This window comes from Drosophila sechellia, unplaced genomic scaffold, assembly GCF_004382195.2.
Source record: "Drosophila sechellia strain sech25 unplaced genomic scaffold, ASM438219v1 U_300, whole genome shotgun sequence".
Lineage (NCBI taxonomy): Eukaryota > Metazoa > Arthropoda > Insecta > Diptera > Drosophilidae > Drosophila > Drosophila sechellia.
Genome location: NW_022611247.1, coordinates 1 through 15,000, shown reverse-complemented (window position 1 = coordinate 15,000; position 15,000 = coordinate 1). Strand labels below are relative to the sequence as shown.

The window sequence follows — 15,000 nt, the reverse complement described above, 5'->3', positions numbered from 1 at the left end:
AACTAAACTAAATTCGAAAGTAGAAGTCGAATTAAAATAAAAATAATTTTGAATGTGTGGTAATCAAAATAAGTGTGTGTGTATATGGACCATAATATACACGCGTTGCGAATATGTATTGTTCATCTATGTTATGAGCATACGTTGGCTAATGCAACAACCTAAAATATACAATGTTTGTACCTGTCATCCATTCAGGTTAATGTTTTATATAAATTTTGCAGTATGTGTCACCCAAAATAGCAAACCATAACCAGATTATTATGATACATAATGCTTATATGAAACTAAGACATTTCGCAACATTTATTTTAGGTATAAAAATAAATTTATTGAAGGAATTGATATATGCCAGTAAAATGGTGTATTTTTAATTTCTTTCAATAAAAACAATATTGACATTATATAAATTGAATTATAAAACTCTAAGCGGTGGATCACTCGGCTCATGGGTCGATGAAGAACGCAGCAAACTGTGCGTCATCGTGTGAACTGCAGGACACATGAACATCGACATTTTGAACGCATATCGCAGTCCATGCTGTTATGTACTTTAATTAATTTTATAGTGCTGCTTGGACTACATATGGTTGAGGGTTGTAAGACTATGCTAATTAAGTTGTTTATAAATTTTTTATAAGCATATGGTATATTATTGGATTAAATAATGATTTTATTCATAATATTAAAAAAGAAATGAAAAACATTATCTCACATTTGAATGTGAAAAACGAAGAGAAATATTTTCTTTTTCAATCAAATAATACTGAGAAATGTCTAGCATAAAAATTGAAATATTTTTCATCTAGAATTGTCTCTTATTAATGATTCGGAAAAAGAAAAATCTTGGTTTTGTTATTATTCTTCGTTGGTTCGTTAAATGGATAAAAATGACTTTGCTTACAAGAACTATTGGAACTATTTATAACGAATTTAATTGATTGTTTTATCATTTATATATAAAGAATTTATGGCAAAATATAGTTATATATACAACCTCAACTCATATGGGACTACCCCCTGAATTTAAGCATATTAATTAGGGGAGGAAAAGAAACTAACAAGGATTTTCTTAGTAGCGGCGAGCGAAAAGAAAACAGTTCAGCACTAAGTCACTTTGTCTATATGGCAAATGTGAGATGCAGTGTATGGAGCGTCAATATTCTAGTATGAGAAATTAATGATTTAAGTCCTTCTTAAATGAGGCCATTTACCCATAGAGGGTGCCAGGCCGTATAACGTTAATGATTGCTAGATGATGTTTCCAAAGAGTCGTGTTGCTTGATAGTGCAGCACTAAGTGGGGTGGTAAACTCCATCTAAAACTAAATATAACCATGAGACCGATAGGTAAACAAGTACCGTGAGGGAAAGTTGAAAAGAACTCTGAATAGAGAGTTAAACAGTACGTGAAACTGCTTAGAGGTTAAGCCCGATGAACCTGAATATCCGTTATGGAAAATTCATCATTAAAATTGTAATATTTAAATAATATTATTAAGAATAATGTGCATTTTTTCCATATAAGGACATTGTAATCTATTAGCATATCCCAAATTTATCATAAAATATAACTTATAGTTTATTCCAATTAAATTGCTTGCATTTTAACACAGAATAAATGTTATTAATTTGATAAAGTGCTGATAGATTTATATTATTACAGAGCGTTAATTTTTCGGAATTATATAATGGCATAATTATCATTGATTTTTGTGTTTATTATATGCTCTTGTATGATTAACAATGCGAAAGATTCAGGATACCTTCGGGACCCGTCTTGAAACACGGACCAAGGAGTCTAACATATGTGCAAGTTATTGGGATGTAAACCTAATAGCGTAATTAACTTGACTAATAATGGGATTAGTTTTTTAGCTATTTATAGCTAATTAACACATCCCGGGGCGTTCTATATAGTTATGTATAATGTATATTTATATTATTTATGCCTCTAACTGGAACGTACCTTGAGCATATATGCTGTGACCCGAAAGATGGTGAACTATACTTGATCAGGTTGAAGTCAGGGGAAACCCTGATGGAAGACCGAAACAGTTCTGACGTGCAAATCGATTGTCAGAATTGAGTATAGGGGCGAAAGACCAATCGAACCATCTAGTAGCTGGTTCCTTCCGAAGTTTCCCTCAGGATAGCTGGTGCATTTTAATATTATATAAAATAATCTTATCTGGTAAAGCGAATGATTAGAGGCCTTAGGGTCGAAACGATCTTAACCTATTCTCAAACTTTAAATGGGTAAGAACCTTAACTTTCTTGATATGAAGTTCAAGGTTATGATATAATGTGCCCAGTGGGCCACTTTTGGTAAGCAGAACTGGCGCTGTGGGATGAACCAAACGTAATGTTACGGTGCCCAAATTAACAACTCATGCAGATACCATGAAAGGCGTTGGTTGCTTAAAACAGCAGGACGGTGATCATGGAAGTCGAAATCCGCTAAGGAGTGTGTAACAACTCACCTGCCGAAGCAACTAGCCCTTAAAATGGATGGCGCTTAAGTTGTATACTATACATTACCGCTAAAGTAGATGATTTATATTACTTGTGATATAAATTTTGAAACTTTAGTGAGTAGGAAGGTACAATGGTATGCGTAGAAGTGTTTGGCGTAAGCCTGCATGGAGCTGCCATTGGTACAGATCTTGGTGGTAGTAGCAAATAATCGAATGAGACCTTGGAGGACTGAAGTGGAGAAGGGTTTCGTGTGAACAGTGGTTGATCACGAGTTAGTCGGTCCTAAGTTCAAGGCGAAAGCCGAAATTTTCAAGTAAAACAAAAATGCCTAACTATATAAACAAAGCGAATATAATACACTTGAATAATTTTGAACGAAAGGGAATACGGTTCCAATTCCGTAACCTGTTGAGTATCCGTTTGTTATTAAATATGGGCCTCGTGCTCATCCTGGCAACAGGAACGACCATAAGAAGCCGTCGAGAGATATCGGAAGAGTTTTCTTTTCTGTTTTATAGCCGTACTACCATGGAAGTCTTTCGCAGAGAGATATGGTAGATGGGCTAGAAGAGCATGACATATACTGTTGTGTCGATATTTTCTCCTCGGACCTTGAAATTTATGGTGGGGACACGCAAACTTCTCAACAGGCCGTACCAATATCCGCAGCTGGTCTCCAAGGTGAAGAGTCTCTAGTCGATAGATAATGTAGGTAAGGGAAGTCGGCAAATTAGATCCGTAACTTCGGGATAAGGATTGGCTCTGAAGATTGAGATAGTCGGGCTTGATTGGGAAACAATAACATGGTTTATGTGCTCGTTCTGGGTAAATAGAGTTTCTAGCATTTATGTTAGTTACTTGTTCCCCGGATAGTTTAGTTACGTAGCCAATTGTGGAACTTTCTTGCTAAAATTTTTAAGAATACTATTTGGGTTAAACCAATTAGTTCTTATCATTATAACGATTATCAATTAACAATCAATTCAGAACTGGCACGGACTTGGGGAATCCGACTGTCTATTAAAACAAAGCATTGTGATGGCCCTAGCGGGTGTTGACACAATGTGATTTCTGCCCAGTGCTCTGAATGTCAAAGTGAAGAAATTCAAGTAAGCGCGGGTCAACGGCGGAGTAACTATGACTCTCTTAAGGTAGCCAAATGCCTCGTCATCTAATTAGTGACGCGCATGAATGGATTAACGAGATTCCTACTGTCCCTATCTACTATCTAGCGAAACCACAGCCAAGGGAACGGGCTTGGAATAATTAGCGGGGAAAGAAGACCCTTTTGAGCTTGACTCTAATCTGGCAGTGTAAGGAGACATAAGAGGTGTAGAATAAGTGGGAGATATTAGACCTCGTTTGGTATCGTCAATGAAATACCACTACTCTTATTGTTTCCTTACTTACTTGATTAAATGGAACGTGTATCATTTCCTAGCATTATACGGATATATTTATTATATCTTATGGTATTGGGTTTTGATGCAAGCTTCTTGATCAAAGTATCACGAGTTTGTTATATAATCGCAAACAAATTCTTTAATAAAACGATGCATTTATGTATTTTTGATTTGAAAATTTGGTATAACTCCAATTACTCAGGTATGATCCAATTCAAGGACATTGCCAGGTAGGGAGTTTGACTGGGGCGGTACATCTCTCAAATAATAACGGAGGTGTCCAAGGCCAGCTCAGTGCGGACAGAAACCACAATAGAGCAAAAGGGCAATGCTGACTTGATCTCGGTGTTCAGTACACACAGGGACAGCAAAAGCTCGGCCTATCGATCCTTTTGGTTTAAAGAGTTTTTAACAAGAGGTGTCAGAAAAGTTACCATAGGATAACTGGCTTGTGGCGGCCAAAGCGTTCATAGCGACGTCGCTTTTTGATCCTTCGATGTCGGCTCTTCCTATCATTGTGAAGCAAAATTCACCAAGCGTTGGATTGTTCACCCATGCAAGGGAACGTGAGCTGGGTTTAGACCGTCGTGAGACAGGTTAGTTTTACCCTACTAATGACAAAACGTTGTTGCGACAGCATTCCTGCGTAGTACGAGAGGAACGCAGGTACGGACCAATGGCACAATACTTGTTCGAGCGAACAGTGGTATGACGCTACGCCGTTGGATTATGCCTGAACGCCTCTAAGGTCGTATCCGTGCTGGACTGCAATGATAAATAAGGGGCAATTTGCATTGTATGGCTTCTAAACATTTAAAGTTTATAATTTATTTTATAAACGACAATGGATGTGATGCCAATGTAATTTGTTAACATAGTAAATTAGGAGGATCTTCGATCACCTGATGCCGCGTAGTTACATATAAAAGCATTATTTAATACAATGACAAAGCTAGAATCAATGTAAACGACTTTTGTAACAGGCAAGGTGTTGTAAGTGGTTGAGCAGCTGCCATACTGCGATCCACTGAAGCTTATCCTTTGCTTGATGATTCGATAATAATGATTTTTTCCTGTAGCAAACACTCGTCATCAATTTAGTTTTTTTTTTTTTTTTTTTTTTTCTTTAGCGTGCGTTTATTTATTTAAAATCTGTCCTAGTGGACAATAATTAAATGGTTTTGCGGGGGAACATTAGCTTAAGGGATACTATTGTACATGTATTTGTGGCGGGTTTTATATGTGTTGTCTATTGTTGTGGAAGATCGAGAGGGTGTCTCCTCATGAGACGTCTGCTTGTTTGGCTATTGTCTAACAGGTTGGTGGCGAGGTGGTTAGGGTGGTTTTCGAGCCTTTTCAGGTATCTCTCGCTGAGCTGGAGATTTCATCAGCGACTTGTGGGATTCCAAGTTCCCTATGTATGGCGACATTCTCGTGGTAGGGATGCGCATTACAGGCAATTCTCAAGCACCTATTCTGGAACCGCTGTATACGCAGGCGATTCGTGTGGCTTGCCGTGCCCCATAGCTGTATCCCGTAGGTCCAGATGGGCTTGAGAATTGCCTTGTACACCAGGATTTTGTGGTTCTGCCTTAGCTTGGACCCTCTCCCAATAAGCCAATGCATCTGCCTCAGACGCGCATCGGCCTGTATGCGTTTGCTGACGATGTGGGGACGCCAAGTGAGCCTGCGGTCCAGGGTAAGTCCTAGGTACTTGGGTGCGGGTGCGTTGGGAATGATGACTCCGTTTAGCGTGACCGGTGGGCAGTCTCCTCTCCTTAGTGCAAATGTTGTTTGGGTAGATTTTTCCGCGTTCACTACGATGTTCCACCTGCTGAGCCAGGGATGTAGCGCGTCCATTTGCCTTTGATTGTTTCGGAGGCTTCTCGTGGGTCGGATGAGGAGGCGAGGAAAGCCGTGTCATCTGCATAAGTCGCTATAGTTAGGTTCTGGAGGGGATTAGGGAAGGTCTCGGGTTAAAGGTGTCAGTATTGGTCGAGCACACTGCCTTGCGGAACTCCAGTCTGATCAGTCTGGGTAGGCTTATTGCACTTCCGCATCTGACTTGGAATGCTCTTCCCTCAGTGTAGGATTTGAGGAGGGTAAAATGGGGGCTTGGGAGGTAGGATTTGAGTTTATGGAGGAGTCCAGGATGCCAAACTCTGTCGAATGCCTGCTTCACGTCGAGCATTACAGCGCAGCAGTATTTCTTTTGCTCGAATGCCTCGAGGATCCGTTCGACTAGCCGGTGGCATTGCTCTGGTGTTCCGTGGGAGCGCCTGAAGCCAAACTGGTGATCGGGGATCAAACCAGCCTCATCCAGTACTGGCAATACTCTGCGCAAAAATACTCTTTCGAGTATTTTGGAGAGGATTGCCAGCAAACTAATCGGACGATAGGAGGCGAGATTGGCTTCAGGCTTACCAGGCTTGAGGAGGACAATAACTCTGCTCTTTTCCACTCTTCCGGGAAGTACCCTAGCCGGAAGCAGCTGTTGTAAATGCTGGCCAGCATTTGTGTGCAGCGGGATGGGGAGCATTTTTAGGGCCGCCGCATCTATACGATCCAGGCTGGAGATTTGTTGTTCTTCAGTAGAGCAATCTCCTGCGCAACTCCTCAGGGTCGACTGGTTCCAACGGGGGACCGGGAGAGCTTGGGCTATTGAGAAACCGGGCTGTTTCAGCATGTTCTTCGGCAGTGCAGCAGTCGAACGGAGAGAAGGCTTGTAAAGGTGTTCGGCGAAGCTTTGCTCTTTCAGCATCCGAAAGGCACCAGGAATCATCTGCTTTGCGCACTGGGGACCTTTTTGCTGGTGTTAATGTGGCGGGTGGACGTTCCACAGATTGTGGTCTGGGTCCCCGGGAGAGAGTTCCTCGAGGAATCTGAGGAAGGAGTCCTGGCGTAGGCTGGAGATCTTGTCCTTCAACTCCTTGTGCGTGATTGGAGCGTGTTTGTCTCTTGGATTGCGCGTCAAACCAAACTTCCTGAGGCCTCTTCTCAGTCCCGAGTGCGCAATTTCCGGGACCAGAGTGGAGGTCCCTGCTAGGTTTCTCGCAGTCTTTGTGGCGTGGGCTGCGAATTCCGCAGCGTTTGCATCTGCCTGGTGAGTCCCGATAGCTTCATCATGTTCCTGGGTGTTGAGATGGGTTCGGATGACGGTGGAGCATCCAGGACCGCAACTTGGCGGCGTCGTATATTTTCCAGTGAGCCTTCTGAGCGGTTTTCCTGGGACTGGCGTGTTGATTAGCAGTTTATTGCACAGTGTCTGACAGGGATCAGCATTTGTTGCAGCTGATCTTCGCATGCCCTATGCCTTTCGACACCAGCAAAGTCCAGTAGGTCTGGAGTCTTGAGGGGATTCGTTGGCCAGTGAGTGGGCTCGCCAGTGGAGTGGCAGTCCAGTCGGTGGCGTTGCAGGTACCCAAACAGAGTTTTCCCCTTTGGGGTTGTTGGCGCGCGATCCCCACCAAGAATGTTTGGCGTTATAATCTCCAGCTGCTATGAAGCGGGGCCCAAAATGCTCGAAGAACTCACTGAGGTGAGATCTGTTATGCGGTATCTGGGGGAAAGTAGACCGCTCCAATGTCTAAATCTCCTTGCGGGCTGACAATCCTGATGACAGGACATTGTGCCCAGTCTTGCTGAAACGCGGGCAGCTCTAGGTATTGAATACCGCTCCTGATGAGGATGGCTGCTCCACCGGTGCTCTGCCAGAAGGATGGTCTGCATGGATGAGGTCATATCCGCTGATATTAAAGTGGGATCTGGGGGAGAAGTGGGTTTCGGCTACGAGTAGGATATCGATCTGGTGGGTCTTCAGATGGTGCTCGACTATGGCCTTGCTGTTCTCAGGCCGTTCGCATTCCAGACGACTAGGTGGAGCTTTAGTTGCATGACTTGCTGTTGAGAATGGTGGCCACAGCTGTGTCATCTGGGTGAACATGCGCTCCATCATCCTTTCCATCATTCCTTCCATGCGAGCGAACATCGCTTCTATCTGACCGGAGTGTGGGTTTCTGTTTGGTTTGGACTGGGGTTGTGGGATTCTGCGGTGCTGCGTGCACTCCGTTGAGGCGTCTCGGTAGCTCCTGCCAGAGGTGACGTTTGGTGATGCCACGGCGGCGCCTTGTTAGCATTAGCGACGGGCCTTGTTTTCGAGCAGCGAGTGCTTTGGCCCTTTTGTATGCAGGGCATCCCTTGAAAGACGCAGGATGGTCCGCCTGGCAGTGGAAGCAGCACGCTTTGTCGTCCTCCCTCTTCTCACATGCCTCGATTCGTGAGGGCCTCCACACTTTACACATCGGTATTCCAGGAAGCAGTAACGCTGTGTATGACCGAATCCTTGGCACTGAAGCATTGAGGCACGTCGTTGAACTTCTGCGGCGGTTCAATGGTTACTACCGACCTGCAGATCCGCTGACTTGGTAACGTCTTTGTTGTTGCTGGAAGGCTCCAGGTTGGCGAAGAATATTCCCAGCGGTTCTTTAGTTCTTCTGCCAATGGGATTGTGCAGATCTCTAACAGCGTGCCCTTGTCTGCGAAGGTCTTCAATGATTTCCTCACGATCGGTGGAGTGGTGGAGTCCTTTGATGACAACCTTGTATGCACGTTCATCTTTCGGCTGGAAAGTCCGATGCCTCTTGTTTTGGGCCACAAGTTGGAGACGCAGAGCTGTATAGGACTCTTTGTCCGGCATCATGACACGTACGTTGTTGCCATTCACGGTCTTGTAGGTAAAATTGTTCTTCGGGCCTACAAGAGTCGTGATCATCTTGACGAGTGCCGAGATGTTGGTCACATCGGGGATAAAAAATCGGAGGTGGCTTGATGGTCTTCGGGGTGGGCTTTGGTTTCTCGGGGTCTTGGGCTTGGAATCGTCTTTAGGTCCGGGTTCGTCATCAGAGCTCTCTTGGTCGTACTCGTCTTCTTCGGTCGAGAGTAAAGCGAAGGCGTTGTTGGCGAGCTTCTTGCGCAGAGCTGCGCTAGTGCTTGGCTTATCTTCCAGCTCCTCTCCCTGTGCTTTCTTTGCCGGTTTTCGCTTTATCTCGCCCGGCTCTGTATGCGAGGTGCTTCCCTCGCTGCTGGAGCTGCTCTTGCGTGTTCTCAGAGCCTTTTTGCGTGGTGTTGTTCCAAGCTTGTGGGTGCGCGGGGGGCCTGCCAGTCCATCTTCTCCCAAAGTTGATAAGGAGTGAGGAGGGGGGGGGGGGGAAGCTGGGCACCGTAAGCCGGTGAGCCAGGCAGCACGTGGCTGCTGCTTTTGCAATATACCGCTGCTTCGAGCACTGGGTTTTTTGCGCTGATAACACGCACACTCGGGTGTGCGATGGTGTTAGTGCGAACTACCGTTAGGTACGTTGGCTGGGCCAATTCAAAACGCGCGACAAGATCACGCGACGCGAAGTGGGCTGGGCACAAAGTAACGGACTTACAACTGTGAACAATTTGCTAACAATTTGCTAACAATTTGCTGTCGATCCGCAGGCACGTCTGCACTCGTCGAGTGTTCGATCGCGACTCTGATCAATTTAGTGACGCATATGATATTGTCCCTATCATATAATTAATATAAAGACTTTAATGGATTGTGTCAAGTTGCCAAACACCTCGTCATCAATTTAGTGACGCATATGATATTGTCCTATCATATAATTAATATAAAGACTTTAATGAATTGTGTCAAGTTGCCAAACACCTCGTCATCAATTTAGTGACGCATATGATATTGTCCCTATCATATAATTTTTGATATAAAGACTTTAAAGAATTGTATCAAGTTGCCAAACACCTCGTCATCAATTTAGTGACGCATATGATATTGTCCCTATCATATAATTAATATAAAGACTTTAATGAATTGTGTCAAGTTGCCACACCTCGTCATCAATTTAGTGACGCATATGATATTGTCCTTATCATATAATTTTGAATATAAAGACTTTAAAGAATTGATCAAGTTGCCAAACACCTCGTCATCAATTTAGTGACGCATATGATATTGTCCCTATCATATAATTAATATAAAGACTTTAATGAATTGTGATCAAGTTGCCAAACACCTCGTCATCAATTTAGTGACGCATATGATATTGTCCTATCATATAATTAATATAAGACTTTAATGAATTGTGTCAAGTTGCCAAACACCTCGTCATCAATTTAGTGACGCATATGATATTGTCCTTATCATATAATTTTATATAAAGACTTTAAAGAATTGTATCAAGTTGCCAAACCCTCGTCATCAATTTAGTGACGCATATGATATTGTCCCTATCAATAATTAATATAAAGACTTTAATGGATTGTGTCAAGTTGCCAACACCTCGTCATCATTTAGTGACGCATATGATATTGTCCTTATCATATAATTTTTGATATAAAGACTTTAAAGAATTGTATCAGTTGCCAAACACCTCGTCATCAATTTAGTGACGCATATGATATTGTCCCTATCATATAATTAATATAAGACTTTAATGAATTGTGTCAAGTTGCCAAACACCTCGTCATCAATTTAGTGACGCATTGATATGTCCTATCATATAATTTTGATATATAAGACTTTAAAGAATTGTATCAGTTGCCAAACACTCGTCATCATTTAGTGCGCATATGATATTGTCCCTATCATATAATTAATTAAGACTTAATGATTGTCAAGTTGCCAACACTGTATCAATTTAGTGACGCATATGATATTGTCCTTTATATAATTTTGATATAAAGACTTTAAAGAATTGTATCAAGTTGCCAAACACCTCGTCATCAATTAGTTTTTTTTTTTTTTTTTTTTTTTTTTTAGCGGGCGTTTTTTTTTTTAAAATCTGTCCTAGTGGACAATAATTAAATGGTTTTGCGGGGGAACATTAGCTTAAGGGATACTATTGTACATGTATTTGTGGCGGGGTTTTTTTTTGTTTTTTTTTTTTTTGGGAGATCGAGAGGGTGTCTCTCATGAGACGTCTGCTTGTTTGGCTATTGTCTAACAGGTTGGTGGCGAGGTGGTTAGGGTGGTTTTCGAGCCTTTTCAGGTATCTCTCGCTGAGCCTGGAGATTTCATCAGCGACTTGTGGGATTCCAAGTTCCCTATGTATGGCGACATTCTCGTGGTAGGGATGCGCATTACAGGCAATTCTCAAGCACCTATTCTGGAACCGCTGTATACGCAGGCGATTCGTGTGGCTTGCCGTGCCCCATAGCTGTATCCCGTAGGTCCAGATGGGCTTGAGAATTGCCTTGTACACCAGGATTTTGTGGTTCTGCCTTAGCTTGGACCTCTCCAATAAGCCAATGCATCTGCCTCAGACGCGCATCGGCCTGTATGCGTTTGCTGACGATGTGGGGACGCCAAGTGAGCCTGCGGTCCAGGGTAAGTCCTAGGTACTTGGGTGCGGGTGCGTTGGGAATGATGACTCCGTTTAGCGTGACCGGTGGGCAGTCTCCTCTCCTTAGTGCAAATGTTGTTTGGGTAGATTTTTCCGCGTTCACTACGATGTTCCACCTGCTGAGCCAGGGATGTAGCGCGTCCATTTGCCTTTGATTGTTTCGGAGGCTTCTCGTGGGTCGGATGAGGAGGCGAGGAAAGCCGTGTCATCTGCATAAGTCGCTATAGTTAGGTTCCTGGAGGGATTATGGGAAGGTCTGCGGTGTAAAGGGTGTACAGTATTGGTCCGAGCACACTGCCTTGCGGAACTCCAGCTCTGATCAGTCTGGGTAGGCTTATTGCACTTCCGCATCTGACTTGGAATGCTCTTCCTCAGTGTAGGATTTGAGGAGGGTAAAATGGGGGCTTGGGAGGTAGGATTTGAGTTTATGGAGGAGTCCAGGATGCCAAACTCTGTCGAATGCTGCTTCACGTCGAGCATTACAGCGCAGCAGTATTTCTTTTGCTCGAATGCTCGAGGATCCGTTCGACTAGCCGGTGGCATTGCTCTGGTGTTCCGTGGGAGCGCCTGAAGCCAAACTGGTGATCGGGGATCAACCAGCCTCATCCAGTACTGGCATACTCTGCGCAAAAATACTCTTTCGAGTATTTTGGAGAGGATTGCCAGCAAACTAATCGGACGATAGGAGGCGAGATTGGCTTCAGGCTTACCAGGCTTGAGGAGGACAATAACCCTGCTCTTTTCACTCTTCCGGGAAGTACCCTAGCCGGAAGCAGCTGTTGTAAATGCTGGCCAGCATTTGTGTGCAGCGGATGGGAGCATTTTTAGGGCCGCCGCATCTATACGATCCAGGCCTGGAGATTTGTTGTTCTTCAGTAGAGCAATCTCGCGCAACTTCCTCAGGGTCGACTGGTTCCAACGGGGGACCGGGAGAGCTTGGGCTATTGAGAAACCGGGCTGTTTCAGCATGTTCTTCGGCAGTGCAGCAGTCGAACGGAGAGAAGGCGTTGTAAAGGTGTTCGGCGAAAGCTTCTGCTCTTCAGCATCCGAAGGCACAGGATCCATCTGCTTTGCGCACTGCGGAAACTTCTTTGGCTGGTCGTTTAATGTGGCGGGTGACGTTCCACAGATTGTGGTCTGGGTCCCGGGAGAGAGTTCTCGAGGAATCTGAGGAAGGAGTCCTGGCGTAGGCTGGAGATCTTGTCCTTCAACTCCTTTGTGGCGTGATTGAGCGCTGTTTTGTCTCTTGGATTGCGCGTCAAGAACCAAATCTCCTGAGAGCCTCTTCTCAGTCACGAGTGCCGCAATTTCCGGGGACCAGAGGTGGAGGTCCCTGCTAGGTGTTCTCGCAGTCTTTGGTGCGGTGGGCTTGCGAATTCCGCAGCGTTTTCATCTGCCTGGTGAGATTCCCGATAGCTTCATCAATGTTCTGGGTTGTTGAGGATGGGGTTCGGATTGACGGTGGAGAGCATCCAGGACGCGAACTTGCGGCGTCGGTTATTTTCCAGTGAGCCTTCTGAGCGGGGTTTTCCTGAGGACTGGCGTGTTGATTAGCACGTTTATTGCACAGTGGTCTGACAGGAGATCAGCATTTGTTGTGCAGCTGATCTTCGCATGCCCTATGCCTTTCGACACAGCAAAGTCCAGTAGGTCTGGAGTCTTGAGGGGATTCGTTTGGCCAGTGAGTGGCTCGCCAGTGAGTGGCAGTCCGTCGGTGGCGTTGAGGTACCCAAACAGAGTTTTGGCGCGCGATCCCCACCAAGAATGTTTGGCGTTTATAATCTCCAGCTGCTATGAAGCGGGGCCCAAAATGCTCGAAGAACTCACTGAGGTGAGATGCTGTTATGCGGTATCTGGGGGAAAGTAGACCGCTCCAATGTCTAAATCTCCTTGCGGGCTGACAATCCTGATGACAGGACATTGTGCCCAGTCTTGCTGAAACGCGGGCAGCTCTAGGTATTGAATACCGCTCCTGATGAGGATGGCTGCTCCACCGCGTGCTCTGCCAGAAGGATGGTCTGCATGGATGAGGTCATAATCCGCTGATATTAAAGAGGGATCTGGGGGAGAAGTGGGTTTCGGCTAACGAGTAGGATATCGATCTGGTGGGTCTTCAGATGGTGCTCGACTATGGCCTTGCTGTTCTGCAGGCCGTTCGATTCTCAGACGACTAGGTGGAGCTTTAGTTGCATGACTTGCTGTTGAGAATGGTGGCCACCAGCTGTGTCATCTGGGTGAACATGCGCTCCATCATCCTTTCCAATTCCTTCCATCGAGCGAACATCGCTTCTATCTGACCGGAGTGTGGGGTTTCTGTTTGGGTTTGGACTGGGTTGTGGATTCTGCGGTGCTGCGTGCATCCGTTTAGGGTCTCGGTAGCTCCTGCCAGAGGTGACGTTTGGTGATGCCACGGGCGGCGCCTTGTTAGCATTAGCGACGGGCCTTGTTTTCGGAAGCAGCGAGTGCTTTGGCCCTTTTGTATGCAGGCATCCCTTGAAAGACGCAGGATGGTCCGCCTGGCAGTGGAAGCAGCACGCTTTGTCGTCCTCCCTCTTCTCACATGCCCTCGATTCGTGAGGGCCTCCACACTTTACACATGGTATTCCAGGAAGCAGTAACGCTGTGTATGACCGAATCCTTGGCACCTGAAGCATTGAGGCACGTCGTTGAACTTCTGCGGCGGTTCAATGGTTACTACCGACCTGCAGATCCGCTTGACTTGGTAGACGTCTTGTTGTTGCTGGAAGGCTCCAGGTTGCGAAGAATATTCCCAGCGGTTCTTATTCTTCTGCCAATGGGATTGTGCAATATTTACAGCGTGCCCTTGTCTGCGAAGGTCTTCAATGATTTCCTCACGATCGGTGAGTGGTGGAGTCCTTTGATGACAACCTTGTATGCATCTTTGCTGGAAAGTATGCCTCTTGTTTTGGGCCACAAGTTGGAGACGCAGAGCTGTATGGCTCTTTGTCGGCATCATGACACGTACGTTTTGCCATTCACGGTCTGTAGTAAAATTGTTCTTCGGCCTACAAGAGTCGTGATCATCTTGACGAGTGCGAGATGTTGGTCACATCGGGATAAAAATCGGAGGTGGCTTGATGGTCTTCGGGGTGGGCTTTGGTTTCTCGGGGCTTGGCTTGGAATCGTTTTAGGTCCGGGTTCGTCATCAGAGCTCTCTGGTCGTACTCGTCTTCTTCGGTCGAGAGTAAAGCGAAGGCGTTGTTGGCAGCTTCTTGCGCAGAGCTGCGCTAGTGCTTGGCTTATCTTCCAGCTCCTCTCCCTGTGCTTTCTTTGCCGGTTTCGCTTTATCCCCCGGCTCTGTATGCGAGGTGCTTCCCTCGCTGCTGGAGCTGCTCTGGTGTCTCAGAGCCTTTTGTGGTGTTGTTCCAAGCTTGTGGGTTGCGCGGGGGGCCTGCCAGTCCATCTTCTCCAAGTTGATAAGGAGTGAGGAGGGGGGGGGGGGAAGCTGGGCACCGTAAGCCGGTGAGCCAGGCAGCACGTGGCTGCTGCTTTGCAATTATACCGCTGCTTCGAGCACTGGGTTTTTTGCGCTGATAACACGCACACTCGGGTTGCGATGGTGTTAGTGCGAACTACCGTTAGGTACGTTGGCTGGGCCAATCAAAACGCGCGACAAGATCACGCGACGCGAAGTGGCTGGGCACAAGTAACGGACTTACAACTGTGAACAATTTGCTAACAATTTGCTAACCAATTGCTGTCGATCCGCAGGCA

At 45.4% G+C, this 15,000-nt stretch overlaps 2 non-coding genes across 2 annotated transcripts; both read left to right on the top strand.

Annotated features, from left to right (window-relative positions):
- The first annotated feature begins 421 nt into the window (after window positions 1-421).
- On the top strand, window positions 422-600 carry LOC116803172. Its single transcript, XR_004363439.1, has one exon. It is a non-coding gene; the product is annotated as a 5.8S ribosomal RNA (ribosomal RNA).
- A 393-nt stretch (window positions 601-993) lies between these two features.
- Window positions 994-4,938, top strand: LOC116803174. Its single transcript, XR_004363441.1, has one exon. It is a non-coding gene; the product is annotated as a large subunit ribosomal RNA (ribosomal RNA).
- Window positions 4,939-15,000: the final 10,062 nt, after the last annotated feature.